Below are 21,712 nucleotides of genomic sequence, written 5' to 3'. Positions count from 1 at the left end.
TGCCGCTAATTCCTATTTTTAGCAGCGCTTCTGGGAAATCGCCGCTGATGCTCTACCTTTAGCGGCGCTTTGGCTAAATCACCGCTAATACTCGATTTTTTGTGGCGCTTTTGTTCCAACCGCCGCTAAAAGTGCCGCTAAAAGCCTATTCTGGTGTAGTGTAAATATATGAATGTGACCATCCATTTTATTAAAAGTTCATATTGGTTATTAGCAAAGGATGTCACATGTAGGCCAAAGAAAGGTGTTTATGAGATTTTCTTATTGATCCTAGCGAAACTTGAGGGTATTGAGTCATACAGTTTTAAAATTTGAAAGAACATTCTATCATCACAATGTCCAGTATATTAGATATAAAGTTTATCCACAGTAATAATTTACCAACTAACAATCATATAAATAATCACATGCCATAAAGAGAACATCAAAGCTAACAAAACAGAAAGTTAACTTGAAAAATAAAGAGCAATAGAAAAAGAACTGTTTTTCTAGTACATACATACATGGAGATGTATAAAGTACAAAGTTAACGGAGAAAAAAGGATTTCAACTTTAGATTTCCTTTGAAGGAAAGGTGTTTCTGCCAATTAAGTTATGATTCATCCACAACATAGAAACATGAGATTTGAGGATATGCTAATTAAGTTGAAAAAAGAACAATTTTTTTATGAACTAGTGCGAAGCTTTCAAGACTGATCTTCCAAGTTCCAGCATCTAAATTTCGTTAAAACAAGCTTGAAAATTTTAAACATACTCACAAATTAGAACAGTAGGAAAAGAAAAGAAAAGAAACTAAAAGGCAACTGAAATCAAATGAACCAAGCAAAATAAGATATTCATCCTAACCAAATGCACCTGAAAATATATCAATGTTTCCATTAGCATGAAATCCCAAGCTATAAATATTTCCCAACATCCCCTTTTACCATAAAAAAAAGAAAAAGTTCATGTCTTGGAATAGATTAACGCCATTTCAAGCCAACAACCTTAATCGAGCTTTAATCACAGCTATGAATGAAACAACAACAACAACAAAAAAGAAACCAAAAAGACAACCACGGAATTGACCTTTCAATTAACACAAAGAAAAGTTCATTCCTTTCCAAGAGAAAAAAAGGGACATATTTGGAACCAAAACGGGGATTTTCAATCTGGATTTTCCTTCAAAAAGAGAGATCGTGAAAGTTTTTGAACCTTGAAGCCAAACAAATTTCGAAGCCAAAAACCAATCAGAAGCTAGAAAAGAATTGATCCCAAGGATAGTAGCTACCTTTTTTCAATCTTTAAAAAAGTATTATAGTAATTGATGAAGGCTTCGTTGTTAAGAACCCTGTCAAGTTCTTTTATCTTTTATTTTTTAATAAATTCTTTCTGCATGCATAAATGATGTTGTAAAAGGGAATTCCTATTTTTCACTATTTCTCTTTGATTAGGGATTAACTGTTCTGTGTGCTTGCCATTATTAGGACTCTTTTAATAGCTTCATTATAAGTCTCAAGAAAATCAAACTCAGCAAAAGAATCAAACTCAACAACCAAATAGAAAACCTGAGAAAATCAAAGGTGAAACCAGAAAGTTAACCTGAAATGAGGAGCAACCAAACTCAGCAGTAATCAAAAAGAGTTTAACCTTAAATGGGGAAACACGAAAAAGTTAAATGGAGAGTTGAAATGGGAAGATGAGATTAGGGAAGTAGAAGAAAGAGAGGGAAAGAGCAGCAAAAACCTTGGAGCAAATGGAGGAAGAAAAGAAAATGAAAGAGAAGGGAAAGTATCGTGTGTTGGAGAGGTGAAAAAGTAATCAAGCTTTGAAAACTACTTTTGGGAGAAGAAAATTTGAAAATTTTAGCTTCTCCATTTGGCCAAAAGTGTTTTTAAAAAGCCAAAAATTTCAACAAAAACTTGCTTGTTTAGCATTCCTTTTGCTCCAAAAATATTTTTCATGTCAAAAGTGTTTCTATAAAGTATTGTGATAGTACTGGAAAGAAAATGTGTTTTCTCCCTACTTATTGGTTAATTTATTCCCATTTAGTTATCCTTAGCACATATTTTAGCATTTTCAGTTTAGTAAATTGCATTTTATAACTCAGTGGATCCTAGCCTATTTGTCATATTTTGGAACTAATGTCTCTACATGAGTAATTCTAGATTGCGTCCAGAATTGTCGCCGTATCTAACAGTTGCCCGGATAAGAATAAAAATTCATGAGCTGTCAAGTTTGGTATAACCAACTTGTACATACAAGGACAACATGATTCTTAGGAAATGACACTTGTGATGTTTGGAAGGGCATAAATATTGACATGAAAAGAAAAAGAGAGGAGAGTTTTTTCTTGACCATCATCTTTCTTAACATATCTTGGGGGGAAGCTTGTGGCTATGGCGGTTTAAGTCTCCCCCAAGTGAGCCAACATGAAAATGATGCAGACCAGCTCCTAATGAGGAGTCCTAAGTGTGGCATAAGAGGGAATAGAGAGATTCAAGTCGAGTTCTTCTAGGAATAGTATTTTCCACTTGTTTCTTTTAAATTTCTTTCTAAACGCTGGTGATTACTCTCTATTTCATGTTTGTATGGAAGTACACATGATTTCTGGGTTAAATGTTATTTTATTCAATCTTGTTTCTACTGTTTAATCTGTGGGTTTGAATGTTTTTAGTACGAAAGTGTTATTGCAGTCACTGACACTGGAAGGTGCAGTGATAGTTCGAGCTAACAAGCATTACAATGGAAGTTGAGTGAGGATTAAAGGAATTTAGTCCACTTGTTCTTAATAGTGTCATATTGCCATCATAGGAAGGTGGGGTTAGTGTGTATATTTATGTCTCAGATTAATTAGAGGAGTGAAGCTTGGTAAGATATACATTGAAATTTATTGCACTGGCAATCAACTATCCTTTATACCTTTTGAACACTTAGTTTTCTGCTGGAGATTCATGTTGGGGATCTCAGTTTAACATAATCATATTTTATTTCAATGTTTTCAAGATATTCCTCTGACAACTATCCTCATGATTTATCTCGTTTCTATCTAGCTAATGCACCGACATTAATAGACAAAAGACAGCCATCCATGTGGGATCGATATCCGACAAACTCACATCTGTCTACTATACTTGCATCGATAGTGTACGCTTGCACATTATTGTTGTGATGTTATCACCCAATCAAGTTTTTGGCACCGTTACCGGGGATGGTATTTGTTTGATGTTTATTTTTGTTCTTGTGTGTCTTTGTACTTTGTTTTCCTTATATAATATTTTGTATTCACTAACTTGTTTTCTCTTTCTTTTTATTTTTAAATTTCATTTTAGATGTTTTATGACCAGAAGAAATTCAGATTTTCTTGTTGACTTTTATCTAGAAATTGAAAGAACTGTTCGAAGAAGACTTCAAGAACAAAGAAATATGGATTTACCAGGGGACAATACAGCCATACCCCTGATACAACAGTAAAACGTTCATAACCCATTGTTACCACAAAATGCTCACATCCACAATAGAACCATACGAGATTGTGTAGTCCCTATTCTGGATTATTTACAACCAGGAGTTGTTAGACCAGCAATTCAAGCTGGGAACTTTGAACTCAAGCTAGTGGTGTTTCAAATGCTGAACTCCAATGGCCAATATGCTGGACTGCCACATGAAGATGCAAGAGAAAATTTTAAATCATTTTTATTGATATATGCTTCCTTTAGTCAACAAGGCGTTCCTGATGATGCCTTAAGGATGCAATTATTTCCCTATTTTTTAAAAGAGAGATCTCACACTTGGTTTCTTAGGCTACCTACTAGATTAATTGCTTCTTGGAATGCTCTCGCCACGTAATTTGTTTTACGATTTAACCCACCAACAATGAATGCTCATCTTCGAAATGATATTACTACTTACCATCAGCTAGATGATGAAAATCTTCACACCATATGGGAACGTTATAAATCTTTTTTTCGACGTTGTATCATGCACGACATCTAACTAGAAACACAAATTGAGATTTTTTATAATGGTCTGAATTCACATACAAGGAATCTTATCGATGCATTAGCCAATGGACCACTGTTGGATTGCACTTACAATAATGTTGTGAGAATTCTTGAGAGAATTGCTCAAAATGATTATCAATATCCCATCTCTAGAGCTGCACAAGCAAAGACTACTCCGGGAGTTACTGAATTGGATGCAATATCCGCGCTAAGTGCCCAAGTCTCTTCATTCACAAACATAATTAAAAATATGCAAGGGATGAGTGACATTGCACCTATACAGGTTGCTCAACAATTGGATACTCCTACCTTTTGCTGTGAAATTTGTGGTGACAACCATAGTTATGAAGAATGTCCGCAACATGTAGGAAATACCTGTTATGTCATAATATTCGCAACAATTCTTATGGAAACTTTTACAACAACTTTGCACGCAACTAACAGTTTTGGGGAACTCAGAGTGTTAGACAAAATGCTAGGACATTCAGATATGGGAATGCATATACTCAGGGCAATTATAATATGCGACAAGGGAATTACAATCAACAATAGAACTATAATCAGCATAATCAGTTGTATCCACAACAAGGTCAGATATAGTCACATCAAACGCAAATGCAACCATAAATGCTGAATCCGAATGATCAAGGACAACGATAACAATAGTATACACAAGCTTCTACTTCTGACCCATTAATTGCTCTTAAGGCGTTAATACGAGAGTATATTACTCACACAGAAGTTGTTGTTCAAGGAAATTCATCTTCTATTCGAGCATTAGAGGCACAATTTAGATAGCTTGCTTCAAATTTGAATACTCAACCACAAGGCTCCTTACCTAGTGACATCGAAAACCCTAGCCCGAGGGGGAAAGAGCACTGTAAAGCTATCACTCTTAGGAGTGGTAAACAAACTGCTGAGCCAATTATTGGTTCTACTGTACCATCCCCAAATATTGGTGACATAAGCCTTGATAGGAAGGTTGATTCTGAAGAGCCTATTGATGTACCAGACAAAGAAGTACCGCCAACTATCGCTCACATGCCTTATATTCGACCCTCGAAATTGTGGACGCAACTAAAAGTATCACCGCAACTAGATGTACTTCCACCTGTACCTTTTCCACAAAGATTCAAGAGGAATGAAAAAGGTAAATAGTATCAGCAGTTTCTAGATACACTGAAACAACTGCAGATCAACATACCTTTAGTGAACGCTATGGTACAAATTCTGAGTTATGAGAAATTTATGAAAGACCTATTGTCCAAGAAGAATAAACTCACTGATGTTAAAACTATTGCACTCATAGAAAGCTTTAGTGCTATCTTGACAAACAAGTTGCCCTCTAAATTGAAAGATCCTGGAAGCTTTATGTTCGATTGGAAATCAATATTTGAGAAAAACTTTATGCGATTTGGGAGTTAGCATCAACCTCATGCCACTATCTACTTTTAGAAAGTTGAGAATTAGTCATATGAAACCCACTATAGTGATATTGCAATTGGTAGATCGATCTTTAGCTCAATCTGAAGGGCAAATCAAAGATATTTTAGTTCATGTGGAAAAATTCATTTTTTCGACAGATTTTATCATACTTGACTACGAGGCAGACAAAGAGGTTCCCATAATCTTGGATGACCATTTTCAGCCATTGGTCAAACTCTCATTGATTTTTATAAGGGAGAACTCACGATGCGACTGAATGATGAGCAAGTTACCTTCAGTATTTTTGAGTATGTTCATCATAAGGATAAAGCAGAGTGCCATACTGTCGATGTGCTCGATGATTTAATTGAGGAAGAATTCAACAACCAAAGCATAGTCATTGATGAAGAAATTACAGTGACATTTGAGGCTGAATCTGTAGACAATTGTGATAGCACAGTTAAAGCTAGTACTGTTAAAGTCAAACATAAATGGAAAATTGAATCCTTAGACCTAACCAATAGAACCATTCCAATTTTCAAACCATCAATTGAAGAAGCTCCCACTCTAGAATTGAAACCACTATCTCCTCATCTTAAATACATCTTATTAGGTGATCACAATACTCTTCCAGTTATTGTCTCCACAACACTAGATGAAACACAAGAAAAGAAATTGACTCACATTCTGAAGCAGCACAAACGAGCTATTGCCTGGAGTATTGCGGATATTCAAGGTATTAGTCCTTCTTTTTGCATGCACAAAATCAAGTTAGAAGATGAAGGCTAGCAATTAATTGATCCACAAAGAAGGTTAAACGAGAATATGAAGGAAGTGGTCAAGAAAGAAATCATAAATTGGCTTGATGTAGGAATTATATACCCGATTTCTAATAGTAAGTGGGTGAGTCCAGTGCAATTTTTCCCGAAAAAGAGTGGCATCACAGTGGTTCGCAATGATAAGGATGAATTACTACCAACACGCATCCCTACGGGGTGGTAAATCTGTATGGACTATCGTAAATTAAATGCAGGCATAAGGAAGGGTCATTTTCCACTTCCCTTCATTGACCAAATGTTAGATCGACTTGTTGGAAAAACTTATTATTGCTTCCTAAACGGCTATTCTAGGTACAACCAAATTGCTATTGCACTAGAGGATCATGAGAAAACAACTTTCACCTGTCCCTTTAGTACTTTTTCTTTTCGTTGTATGCCTTTCGGTCTTTGCAATGCAACAACCACATTTTAAAGGTGTATGATGGAAATATTCTCAGATATGATCGAAGACCCTTTAGAGGTTTTTATGGATGACTTTTTAGTTTATGGGAATGATTTTGATCATTGTGTTGACAATTTGAATAAAGTACTGAAGCGATGTGAGGACACTCATCTTGTCTAGAATTGGGAAAAATGTTATTTTATGGCAACTGAAGGCATTGTGTTGGGCCATCGCATCTCTAATCAGGGTTATTAAGTAGATAAAGCTAAGGTGGAAATCATCGAGAAAGTACCCCACCGAAAAATGTGAAAGGTATTCGTAGCTGTTAAGTTCAATTTTGAGCTTGATTTATCCAAGTAAATTATTTAAATTATTAATTAAATTTTGAGCAATTGAATTTTAAATTAGTCTAAATTACAGCAAGAACATCCCATGCCGTAATAATGTATTTTTGCTCCAATTCAATAATTTAATGTTAAATTTTTAAGTCATGTGCAGGTGAGGGACATTTGGATGTTCATATGGGCTCAATTGGGAATTTAATCCGCATGAATGAGCTGCTGAATGACGATCATATGCTGGTTGAAGGAATTAAATTAACATTGAAAGAAAAGTCGGTCCAATTAGAATTACAGCAGGCCGAACATGCGACAAAATCAGCAGGGGAATTAATTTTTCTCCAAATTCCTTTCTTGCTAGCGGTGGCCGACCTCAATTAATTCAAGGAAATCGAATCAGCCTTAAAGATTTCAACTAAAGTAGAACTCTAGTAGGCTAGAGCTATTTTTATGCGATGGGTTTAGCTAGGTTAAAGGGGGATAAGATCGAATTATTTATGATTTTGCTGGAGGCTGTTAATTTTTCCATAAAATAGGTGGGCAGCAGCTTTAAAAGGGGATTCGAAAAACAGAAGAGAGATAGCAGAGGGGCATCACAACTGAGCAGGAAAATTCTCTAATTGAACCAGCATAAGCCGATTAAGCAGCTGGAATAGCAGCTTAAAAGATTTCAGCTAAGCGAAAGGAAGGAAGCTCGACGATTTGAGGAATTTCTTTTCCAAGAATCTAGTCTGTAACTCATGTTGTTTACAATTGACTTTGGTTTTGCTTTACTTGCTATGAGTGGCTGAATACTTAAGCTTAGTTAGACAGTTATGAAGCCTAGCACAAGGAATTTGAAGACTTAATTTGTTTTAAATTCGAATTTAGCATTCTTAAATTGCTAAGTTTTATCGTTCAAGGAATTTTTATAAATTAATTAGATTGATCACCTATTCAATTTAGGATTTTTCTCATAATCATCTAAGTGCAACTGAGTAATCGAATTTCTTAACTTAGAACTGGTGATGATTAATTGGCATGATGCAAATTGACGCAACTACAGATTTTATTTTGGAAGCCGCTGGAGGATTTTCTTTAATTAACACAATGTGAAGTCTCTAAATACTGAATGTTTTTTTAATTAGCCAACAAAGAATAATTAAAGGTAGGGCTTCAATTACGAATGTTCTCTAATTGAATTTAAATTTATTTGGGGATAGGAATTCACTTCGTAAGTGAATTTTCACCCTTGTTGCTAGATTGGACTACTTAAATAATTTAAGATCGCGAAGGACTTGTGCTTGGTGGATTAAGGTGTCAATAACTGAGCATCCTCTCTCTTTAATTCAATAATTTTTCAGCATTCACAAATCAATTTATTCGTTACTTTAGATCATTATTAGCATAAATCCCCCCATTTTACTATCTTGCATGCGTTTACATTATCTTATTTTCAATTCTTCTTAAATAGGTTTAACACGAGCTTCTTCGTGGGACGATTCCTTACTTACTCTGTATTACCAGTTAATATTGGCTGAGTAGTGTATAAAATTCGGTGGTCGTAACGACAGCTACCAGTAGCTTTCTTGGACATGCAGGATTTTACCGACGGTTTATTAGGAATTTTTCAAAAATTGTAAAACTATTGTGCTCATTGCCGGAACATAATAAAAAATTCCTCTTTGACGAGGCATGTCTGAATGCCTTTATTCAGTTAAAGAAGTAGCTAGTCAATGCAATGCACCCATTGTCGTCGCACCTGATTGGTCTCAACCTTTTGAAGTCATGTACGATGCAAATGCTTTCGCCGTGGGTGCAGTGCTAGGACAATGCCAGGGAAAAATATTTCACGTCATCTATTATGCTAGCAAAACTCTTACAGAGGCTTAACTCAATTATACCAGCACAGAGAAAGAACTGCTGGCTGTAGTCTTTTCCTTTGACAAGTTTCGTTCTTATCTTATCGGTGCAAAAGTTACGGTATTCATTGATCATTCTGTGTTGTGATATCTCTTTATGAAAAAAGATGCCAAACCAAGACTGATACGATGGATTTTATTGTTGAAAGAATTTGACATTGAGATAAAAGACCGCAAGAGGTTAAAGAATCAAGTTGCCAATGATTTGTCTAGATTGGCAGTTGGCAACGAAGATAGGAAAATACTTCCAATTGTCGACACATTCCCAGATAAGATGTTAATCGCTATTGATGTAACTCCTTAGTATGCAGATTTGGTTAATTACTTGGTGTGTGGTAAGCTCCCATTGAATATCAAGGGCCATAAAAAAGAAAGATTTCTTCATGACGTAGTGAAGTACCATTAGAACGAGCCGTATTTATTGAAGGTATGCAATGACAACATCATTCGATGTTGTGATCCGAAAGAAGAGATGCTTTCAATCCTGAAGCACTATCATGATGCTCTGTATGGAGGCCATTCCGGTGGTATGAGAACTGCTGCTAAGTTCTACAATCAAGATTCTACTGGCCATCATTGTTCAAAGATGCTCATAATTTTGTGAATCAATGATAAATGTTAGCACACCAGTTCTATTTCACGACATAATGAAATGTTACAAAATCAAATTATGGAAGTTAAATTGTTCAATGTTTGGGGAATGGATTTTATGAGACCATTTCCAAGTTTATTTGGAAATATTTATATATTAGTCGCTGTTGACTATGTCTTGAAGTGGGTGGAGGCTATTGCTGTCCCAAAGGATGATGCAAGGACAGTGCTCAAAATTTTTCATAAGCATATACTCACCCATTTTGGCACACCAAGGCCTTGATTACTGATCAAGGTACACATTTCCATTGCAACCAAGTGGCAGCCGCATTAAAGAGATATGAAGTCAATCACAAAATGGCCACTACTTATCATCCGTAAACCAATGGACAAGCTGAGGTTTCAAATCGACAAATTAAGAATATTCTTGAGAAGGTTCTGAATCTTTTGAAAAAAGATTGGTCTTCCCGATTGGATGATGCTCTATGGGCATTGCGGACAGCATATAAGACTCTATTGGAAATGTCACCGTACCAATTTGTTTTTGGAAAAGCATGTTACTTGCTAGTTGAACTGGAACATAAAGTGAGGTGGGAAATTTAGCAAGTGAACATGGACTATGAAGCTGCTGAATAGAAAAGGCTCTTGGACATCACCGAGCTAGAGGAGATTCAAAGAAATGCTTATGAAAATGCTACGATTATAAGGAAAATACCAAATGATGGCATGAAAAGATTATTTTGCAGCAACAATTTACCGCAGGTCAACAGGTTTTATTATTCAATTCTCGACTTAAAATGTACCCAAGTAAATTGCGTTCACGTTGGTCTGGACCGTTCGAAGTTGTCAACGTATTTCCCCATGATGCAATCACAATTTGAAATTTACGTGATGGACACCAGTTGAAAGTTAATGGACTGAGATTGAAACACTATTTTGGAAATAAAAATCAAGAGTAGGCAGAGACCATTAATTTAGTCCAAACATTTTAAATTTCGCGATTTCATATTATTTTATTCCTATTTTGTAAAGTTTGTTTTCTTTCCTTTTGCAGAATAATAAGGTACCAATGTCGACACAAAAAGATTCAGTTGCCAATGCATTCTGTGCCACTATGTTACCATTAATCAGAATTAAGGGAACTTCAATCTTCACCGTTGGATAAAAAACCACCCAGGTGTTTTATCTGTTTAAGCAGATACAATTCTTATTGGACGCCACTCTTCCCTCTAGTTTTGTATCTCTCCACAAAACATCACAACTCTACATCTTCCTTTTTCACTCCCTATAAAGTCTACACCACTGTGCCGACAGCAAAGCATCCAAGTAACCATTTTTATTTTTTTCCTTAATCAAGATCCCACCTTTTTCACTTAAAATCATTTTCCCTCCACAAAAGATGGCAAAAACAAGAGGTTTGACCAAGAAAGCCAACAAATCTACTGAATAACCTGCGTCCTCCACCATCGCAGTTCGAGAGTCAGAATCCCCCAGGAAAATGTAGAAAAAGGAATCAGTAATCCTTTTGAATAAAACAACAAGGGAACGATTTGAAGACAACATATTATGTTGAAATTTTCACCCCGAATAGGGCATTTCCCTATCGCAACAAAAGGAGTTGGGCAAACAAATTCACCAAACCATTTCTAAACTGAAATGGGGAAATCTCTGCGCACACCTTAGAAGCTATTCCCCTTCCCTAGTAGGTGAATTCTATGCCAACCTCTATGAACAAGATTTAGAATTTTTTTTTGTTCGTGAAGGTCTACTCTCATAGGATGCCAACACAATCAATGAGTTGTATAACCTTACAGTTGATGTCGACGAACACTCCTATTTCTTTGCAGAAGTGATGGATGAGAAAAGGGACCTGCTCGTACAGGATTTGTGTGTTGAAGGAACACTATGGACAAGGTCGCATCCAAAGAATTTTACAATGCACCACCGTTTCTTAACATTGCACATCAAAATATGGTTTCACTTTGTTAAATGTAGACTACTGTCGTCTACCCACAGCACTATCGTCAACCTTGACAGAATGTGTCTGATACATTCCATTATTAAGGGTAGAAAAATTAATATAGGTGTAAATCTCTACCGAGAAATTATTGAACGCGCCATCAGGCAAATCAGCATTTTGGTTTTCCCATCATTGGTAATGTCACTATGGCAGCAAAAAGGCATTGTGCCCTAAAGAAGATGAAGAAATCATGAATAATAAGGGTCAAATTAATGAAGCCTCTATCGAGAGGATGACTCATGGCACAGAAACACTAATACTGAAAAAAGTAGGAACCAGAAAGACAAAGAAGGGCAAAGCAAAAGCCGGCAATGAAGGAACAACCTTGCATACAAAGACATCCTTATGTCATAAGATGAAAGATGTTGAGAAAATGGTTACTTCCATCAGCAATAGGCAAATGAAACTTGTTGCTACAATTGAAGACATGGATAACTCTCAGAATTTGTTTTATGCCTATACTAAAGCCTGGAATAGTTCCATTGTAGCCATATTAAGCCAATTGAGCCCATCCCCAATACCGGACTTCCCAGTGTTTCAACCAATCATTCAAAACAATGAGCATTCATCTGTGAAGGACAACTTCGAAGATCGAGATTGATCGGTGGCATCTCCTCCCATCGTACAAGTCTCTAATAATGATAAAGATGAAGAATCCAGGGACATTGAGAAATGCCTGCACAAGATTGATAGTTTATTTGAGGATGGTATTTTTGCTGATCAAGAGGAAAATTTTGTTGAGAAAGAAATTGATGTTGCAGAAGAAGTTGTTGTCGAAGCGGAAGTTTTTGCTGAAGAAGAAAAAGTTGCTGAAAATGACAAAGAAAAAGAAAAAGAATATTTTATTGAGAAGCTTGTCACCACACCCAGATCTGTGGGTGCACTATCGATAATTTGGAGCAAGATGGAGCGAGACCGGTAGAAGCGCTGAGGTAACTAGTAAGGAGCACAACAACTCATTGGCGATAGTGGTCTACATAGGACCACTTTAGGTGACCCCTCCTACACAAGTAGCAACCGATGATGCTAGGGCAGAGCTGGAAACTAAGGACCAATCTGAGGACCGTGCAAAGCCTAAAGAAAAGAAGAGAAAGGGCTTCATAGATAAAAAGTGAAAAAAAGAGGGAAAGGAAAGAAGAAAAGAGAAACATCGTGCAACCACATCGATGGGGGAGGACAACTGAGTTAGTTTATTTTAAGTTTTAGCTGTAGTATTCATGCATTGAATGTAGCTGTAAGTTTTATTTTGTTAAGTACACATTGTCATTACATTTTCATGCTAGTGCATTGGGGACAATGCACACTTTAAGTTTGGGGGAATGCATATGGGGTTTGGAAATGCACCCACATTTTAAAATATTTTTTTCAATAATGAAGCATGCAAAGTTTAATTATCGTTAATGCAATTGTGTTTGAAAATTTTTGTGACATTTAATGATTAATTCTTGACTCATGTGAAGTATCACTGAATGAGTTGGATAAATTTGATTGAATGCTGTAGCTTCAATTCGTTGATGAATGAATTAGGTTGCATTAGTAATGGATGACTAGTAGCATTCCTTAAATCTTGAATGAATTTTCCGTTTACAGCTGTTTACATATATATATAGTTATAAATAAGTGACACTCTAGAGTGAGTGTATTGTGGAATGTTAAAAACGAAACACTCTAGTACAAGCGTTAGAAAAATGAATCTGGCACAAGGCTGTCGCTGCATGAGTGTGTGTTGGCGCAATTGCGTACTCCCTAGGGGTTTGTTGCACTCTATCTTTACTTCCTAGGAACAAAGGTACAATAATGCAATGATATCACTTATTCCAAAAAAAGGGGGAGATATATAAATACTTAGTATAGTATAATAAATATTGTATTAGTAGATAGAATTTAGGATTTGAAGCATGATGCTGGCTTTGATGAAGTTGCAATCTTATTCATTTATGCTTATGTATTGTTGATGCAATATTCTTTCATCTGAATGTGATTAATTAATTGGAATTTTAGGTGATTCAAGTTGTTAGAATGCTCATTTTCCTTAGTGAATATTTGTAGCCTTGCTAGTTTCTATTTTACTTGAGGACAAGTAAAAACTCAAGTTTGGGGATGTGATAGTACTAGAAAGAACATATTTTTTCTCTCTACTTACTGGTTAACTTGTTCCCATTTGGTTATCCTTAGCACATATTTTAGCATTTTCAGTTTAGTAAATTGCATTTATAACTCAGTGGATCCTAGCCTATTTTATGGTTAATTTTGTCATTTTTTGGTACTAATGTCACTGCATAAGTAATTCCAGATTGTGTCCAGAATTGTCATCGCATCTGATAGTTTTCCGGATAAGAACAAAAATGCGTGAGCTGTCCAGTCTAGTATAACCATCCTGTACGTATAAGGACAGCATGATTTTGAGGAAAAGACACCTGTGCTGTTTGGAAGGGCATAAATATTGACATGAAAAGAAAAAAAGAGGAGAGATTTTTCTTGACCATCATCTTCCTTAACCTATCTTAGGGGGAAGCTTACAGCTATGGCAGTTTAAGTCTCCCCCGGGTGAGCCAACGTGAAAATGATGTAGACTAGCTCCTGACGAGGAGTCCTAAGCGTGACACAAGAGGGAATAGAGAGATTCAAGTTGAGTTCTTCTAGGAATAGTATTCTCCACTTGTTTCTTTTATATTTCTTTCTAAACATTTTTGATTACTCTCTATTTCATGTTTGTATGGAAGTACACATGATATCTGGGTTAAATGTTTATTATCAATCTTGTTTCTACTATTTAATCTGTGGGTTTGAATGTTTTTAGCACGAAAGTGTTATTGCAGTCACTGACACTGGAAGGTGCAGTGACAGTTCGAGCTAACAAGCATTACAACGGAAGTTGAGTGAGTATTAGAGGAATTTAGTCCACTTGTTCTTAATAGTGTCATATTGCCACCGTTGGAAGGTGGGGTTAGTGTGCATTTTTAAGTGTCAGATTAATTATAGGAGTGACGCTTGGTAAGATATACATTGAAATTTATTGCATCAATAATCACCTATCCTTTTATACCTTGTGAACACTTAGTATTCTGCTGAAGATTCATGTTGGGGATCCCAGTTTATCATCATCATATTTTATTTCATTGTTTTCAAGATATTACTCCGACAACTATCCTCACAATTTATCTCGTTTCTATCTAGCTATTGCACCGACATTAATAGACAAAAGACAACCATCCCTGTGGCATTGATATCCGAAAGACTTACATCTGTCTACTATACGTGCATAGACAGTGTACGCTTGCACATTATTTCTTTGGCGTTATCAGCCGATCACATTGCTAAACACAGCTTAATTAACTACTTTCTTTTTTTTAGAGAGCTTTTGAAATATATGTATGGTTAAAAATGTAGTTTTTATTTGCATAAGCAAAGGCCTCAGTACTCATATTGCTTTCAATTGTTGATTTGGAAGCTATATGCATATATGGTGTTATTCGTTCTCCAAGTATTGAGGTTTTGTGCAAGTGACTGAAAAATGGATAGTTATCTTGTGATGGCACATTCAATACTTTTATGTGTTTGTCTGTTAATGATAGTGTACTTGATGGGGCATTTTTTGAACTTTGACCTCTTTTCCTGAATGGACTTATAGGTTTTCCTCCCATCTAGAAAATTTGTTATCAAAATGGAGCTACGGTTCGACGACATACTAAAATGTCTTAGACGAGGCCTAATTATTTCAAGGGCAGCCCTCCAGATTTTGAATTTGATTTTATCATATGGTTATTCTTGTTGGAACATTTGCAAAATATATATAGTGTTCCAATATTTGTAAATGAAAAGTTCTAAGTAACCAAAAGTGATGTCACTTAGTTATTAACAAATACTCCTAATTATTCAAGTAGATATCTATTGAATAATTTTGTTTGTTGAAGATATGACAATCCATTTAGGTAGTTATGTCCATGAGGTCTCCTATAAATAAAAGTGAAGTTTCATTTGCATGACAACCCAAAAACATAGAAAAAATTTTCTTTCCGATCTCTCACCATCTTTTATATTTCTAGATTGTTGTATAAGGAATTACTATAGAAATTATTTATAGAAATTGATATCCTTGTTATACTCTGCTCAGTTCTCAATGGACTGTTTCTATCAGTGCAAAACGTAAAAAGTCATTAGGCTTCATTGTATCCTCAAGGTTCATTTGCTGGTAACTCTTTTGCATACCATAATATAGGTGGGGAGGAATAGACCCTTAAAGAGAGTGTCATTGATACACTCCTTGAAGCCTTCGTTAATTTCTCTTATCTTCATCCCCATGTGCCAACAATTTTAAGGTTCTATTTTAGCAATTTATGAGAAATTAAAGAAGCTTTGTCTATTTACAATGCATTCTCATGTCACTATTGTTGGGAAAAATCCAGTTTAAAAATGGTTTTCTTGCATAGCAGAAAATTAGAATTTTGAAAATCAACTCGGTTTGTGATATTTATATCAATAAACCTTAGTCGAATTCGTACCTGTGTTTTTGGATAAGTAGATCCTTGAGGTTTTTTGGCTTTCAACCAGACGATCTTCTCCATTATTCTCATACCACGATCTGCTTCGAGTGTGGACTCGAACCAATTGAATTAAAACACAAAACTAGAAAAAGATTTCCTTTTAGGGTGAAAACAAAAATTCATTCTTCTTTAATGGAAACCGGTAAAATTGTTATTCTAAATAAGTTGAGAATAAATTCTCTCTAATTTTTGGCAGAATAACAATCTCTCAAAAGTTCTGTTGATAGCTCTACTGATGCCATCTATTTATAGGAAGAGAAGGTTGAACCCTTGTAGAGTCTTAGAGGTTTATTTTAAATAGAAAAACAACATGCTACTTAGAATAGGAGAGGGGTGAACGACTCACCGTTGTATTTCTACTAGGGTTGTCATCCCCTTCATGTTATATGAGGTGTTTTGGGCCTCTCTCACATTGGTTCCAATTATGAATACTTCCTAGGCCTTTTTTGACATAGTATTCTATAATATGATCCAACTCGATCTAGTTTTTTTATTTCACAAAATAAAATTTAATATCTACATATTAAATAATTTTCTTACCTCAATTTTACCCCAGTAAAATTTTGACAATTTTAACCTTTATAATTTCAAGAAAATTCTTTTAATGTGTCACACATCAACATGTTCACTATGACCAAATAATATATTTTCATTTTCGGGATTCAAAATAGTCGAAAAACATAAACTCATTCTTCCATCATTTTTTAAGTAATCATATAGGATTGCAAATTTCCATTTCCATTTCTATTTTTGGAAACCTGCATTTATTTCCAAATGATTCCATTTCTCTATTTCGGAGAAAACCATAATCATTTTTAAATGTTTCCCATTTCTCTTTTTCTATTCATTCCATTCATGTTTCTTCAAACATGCAATTCATTTCTGGTTTCAATATGCTAGCGAATGGACCAATTAAACATATGTGGTTGAGGCTCAAATGATTTATAATTAAGTTCTGACTTTTTACCTATTAATTATAAAATCACTTAGTCACGAAGTCATTCCACTATAGTATCGTGACTTAGCTCTCTTCAATGCCATACAATTACGAAAACAACTACTCAATGCTCGTACAATTGACTTGTCATAAGTGTGTTACCCTCATGGGATATCATTTATCTCTTTTGGATAATATCTGTTCTCCCAATATGATCATATTTTATCTCATGGTAAAAATTACATCTTCCTTCATGAAAAGTCAATACTATCAAATAGTGATCAAGTCATCCATCAAAAAGACGGAAAACTTGTGGCCACGTTTAATTTTCATCAACCATGTAATGTCAATTAAAGAATATCATTTACCCATGATTTGGGTTATAAATTCCACCATTGTGAATGCTACAAAAGTCGTACATCTAGCGTACCAGTTTTTGGTTCCTTATCTATTTGAACCCAGGCTTTAGCTTACATAAAAGTGTATGAGTCACGCATACATAGTCCGCCATCCACTCAAGATTTAGGTATGCCACACTATGAACGTCACAAGTGAATAAATCCATAAACGGATTCAGGATCTATTTTGCTTGGCTCCTGTCTGATGTACTGCCAGTCCAGTCAGTCACATCTATGTCTCTGTCTTCTAGGAGTCAACCGCTCTGATGCCTAAGACAAGACATCTCCCTAATTGGACTTGATAAATGAGATATTAGTCTTTGAATCGGTTTCCTCATTTCTGATTAGACTAAGCACATCTTTAGGTTCATATACTAATACAAGTTGTCTTTTCGTACTATGATCCGACTACATAATACCTTTTAGTATTAGTTAAATATTTAGACAACCAATGAGCAACATTCGCCTCCATTTTGATTTGCATACAAAAATATGTGAGGATAATTATACAAATTATATTAGTGTAACCAATGAAATTTTTTTATTAACCAATCTGTTCAAAAAATTTACAAGTGTATATTAATGAAAATACTACACTTAGGGCACTAGATCCGACAATCTCCCACTTGCCTTAGTGAAGTAGATGAGTCATGTTTCACATTCTTGTGCCCCTCCATATGTTTTCCAAAGAGCTCTCTAGCTATAAAAGTCTTGGCTAAATAAATCCCTGGGGTTTGTCGACATATACTATCTTTGGCTACGTTTACCATTCCATCAAACACTATTGTCTCCCTTATGTGTTTTGTTCTTATGTGGTTAATTCAGATTTAACTATGTCAATACTATTATAATGTCATAGCTTTTGCATACCTGATATTTGACCCTCCATAGTAAAGTTAACAGTGCAACCCTACTTGACACTTGTTCACACTATGGATCCACCATCTAAGACAAAAACACAACCTGATGTTGGTTTCCTCAAATCCTGACACATTTTGGAAGTCAAAATCAGTATATTCGATAGGAGTGAGATCTCATCCGAAATATACAAGCATATAATCCTTTGTTCTCTATTAATACTTGAGTATATGCTTAACTGCTTACTCGTGTCTTGGTCCTAGATTTGCCTGATATTGACTTACCAACCCCACTACAAAACAGCTATCTGTGCTTTGCATATTGACTTACCAACTCCACTAGAAAAAAAGAACATTTCTCTTATTCTCTCTTTCTCCCGCTGTCTTAGGACAGTCCTCTAAAGGGAGATGAAATCTCGATACGGAGGTTTATTTCCCTTTTTCAAATTGTTAATTGCATAACGCTTTAATATCTTGTCTATGTATGAAGTCTGAGATAGTGCTATCACTTTATTCTTTTGATCCTTAAGGATTCGAATACCTAGAAAAAATTAGCTTCTCCCAAGTCCTTTTGCTAAATTGTTGGGTTAACCACAGTTTAACCAATGACAATGTCCCTACATCCAATGAGTAGAATGTCATCAACATTTGGAACGAGTGAGACCACCTTTCCATCCCCTAAACATTTGAAAACACAATAGGATCATCTATGTTTTGATCAAATTCAAAAGTTTTAATCATTTGATTAAATCTTTGATTCCATGAGCTAGATGCTTGTTTAAGTCTATATATGGATCTAAGCAGTTTGCAAACTTTATTCTTGTTTCCTTTAGCCATATATCCGGTGGGTTGTATCATATAGATGCTCTCTTCAAGATAGTTACTCAAAAGTGTTTTCTTGATATTCATTTTATAAATCTCATAATTGAGAGCTACAGCAATGGATAGTAACATGCAGATTGACTTAAGCATGGCAACTGTAGAAAAGGTTTTTTCATAATCAATAACTTCTTTCTGAGTATATCCTTTTGCTACATCTCTAGCCTTATAAGCTTCCACTTTTCCATCAATATTTGTTTTCCTCTTGTAGATCCACTTACAAAACCCTATGGGTTTTATCCCTTTTGGTAAGTCTACAAGTTCCCACAATGAGTTGGGATACATAGAGTCCATCTCAACTTTCATAACTATTTCCCAGAGCTTGGAATTAGCACTCTGCATCCCTTCGTCATATGTGAGTGGGTTGTTATCTTCCTGTTCGGCAGACCTAGACTTAAAAACACTTCCACTAGATTGGAAGAACTCAGGCCTATGAGAGACCCTCTCACTGCGATGAAGCACCCTACCCTGCTGATCGTCTGCAAGTCTACTATTAGGAGTTGGTTCTGGAACCGTTCCATTAGGGTTTTATATATTTCTCGAAAGTTTCTCAAGTACATCTTTACCCCAATGTTTGACGCCATTCATGTAACTTTGTTTAAGGAAAGTAGCATGAGTTGAGACTCTAACAATTTGCTTTTTCGAGTTAGAAAACAAACAACTCTTTGGTCCCTTTGGAAATTTTACAAACATTCACAATTCTATTCGTGAGTCCAACTTCCTCGCATCTTTATCCAATACGTGGGCCAGACATCCCCAAATCCTAAAATGATTAAGACTCAACTTCCTGCCATGCTGCAATTCATATGGTGTTTTTGATGCTACCTTAGTTGGCGCATCATTCAGAATATAACAAGTCGTTTGTACCGCATATCCCCAAAAAGAGATTGACAGCTTCAAATAACTTAACATCGAATGTACCATGTCTAACAATATTTGATTTCTTCTCTCTACCACGCCATTCTATTATAGAGTGCTCGGCACAGTTAATTAGGATAGAATATCATTCTCTATGAGGTACTCTAAAAACTTATTAGATAAATATTTCCCACCTCGATCAAATTGAAGTGTCTTTATGGGTAAACCTAGTTGTTTCTCCACTTCCGCATGAAACTCTTTGAATTTATCAAAGGTTTCACTCTTCCAATGCATTAGGTATACATATCCATATCTTGAATAGTCATCAATCAATGTTACATAATACTTATAACCACCTCTTGTACTAATGCTCATGGGGTGACATAGGTCAGTGTGCATAAGTTCTAGAGGTTTTTCGACCCTCGTTCCTTTTGCATTAAAAGATTCCTTAGTCATCTTACTTTTCTAGCAAGATTCACATTGTAGAACATAAACTTCTTTAAGTGAACTTAAGATGTCATCTTTCACAAGTTTAGTGATTCTTTCTCGGTTATTATGACCAGGTCTTAAATGTCAAAGGTATGTCTCATTAGAGTGAGAAGCTTAAGTCTTTTATTTGATATTTCAGTCTGAATGAGTGTGTACATATTTGGTTTGATAAAATAGAGATTATTTGACATCCATCCATTACAGATAAGATTGAGATTTCTAAATATTGTAATTCCATTATTAAAAGTCATGGTCAAGCCATGTTTATATAAAAAATGCAACAGAAGTTAAGTTTCTTTTAAAACTTGGTGCATAGAAAATGTCTTTTAAAACAATCTTCCTAAAATTATCGAAGTAAAGATGTACATCTCCCACTGCTTTAGCTTCCACACTTGTCCCATTCCGGTCCACCATGATAAGATCTTATCTCTAAGTTTTTTTTGTCTCCTCGAATCCCTATAGAGAAACACAAACATGATTAGTGGCTCTCAAATCAAAGACCCAGTGGTCTATTGAGTCTTCCACTAAAGAAGCTTCTATCATCAAGAGTTTCATACCTTTTCCTTTGGTAGCTAAGTATTCCTTCCACTATTTGCAGTTTGCCTTGAAGTGCCCTTTCTTGCTACAGAATAAGCATTGAGACTTAAATAAGTCTTTAGCCTTTCTAGTTCTCTTCCTTTCCACTTGTTGCGGCCTAGAGACCCTAACCTTACATTTCTTAGTGCACTTTCCCTTCCCTTTTGAAGAAGAAATGACAAATATATTTGTGACACCTCTAACCCGTCTTCGTCATCAGATTAGGGTTACAAAACTTTACTATACAAAAAAAATCTTTAAATTCAAAAACAAAACAAATAATTCAACTTAAGTATAAATTTCAATATCTCATTCCAATCATAGTAAACATACACATTTGAGCATTAAATCAAGCTTTCAGGGACCTAAAAAAATTTTAAAAGCAACCGGGGATCAATTTGAATAAATTAGAAAATTTTGAGAAAAATGAAAAATTGTGAAAACAGGGGTCACACAGCCATGTGACATATCCCAGATCGTGTGGAAATTTGAATTAGGGCCATATGGCAGTGTCTTAGCCCCTGTGTCTACCCATGTGTGTATTCAAAATAGAACCACATGGTTGTGTCACAGGTCGTGTGCAAGACCGTGTAACAAACTATTTTGTGTCACATGTCCATGTTTTAGGCTGTGTCTCAGACCATATGAAACTTGCACTTAAAATATAAATGAAACACGGCCGTGTGAGGTGACCA

This window comes from Gossypium hirsutum, chromosome D08, assembly GCF_007990345.1.
Source record: "Gossypium hirsutum isolate 1008001.06 chromosome D08, Gossypium_hirsutum_v2.1, whole genome shotgun sequence".
Classification (NCBI taxonomy): Eukaryota; Viridiplantae; Streptophyta; class Magnoliopsida; order Malvales; family Malvaceae; genus Gossypium; species Gossypium hirsutum.
The sequence above is the reverse complement of the archived record's forward strand: the minus strand, read 5'-3'. Positions refer to the sequence as shown.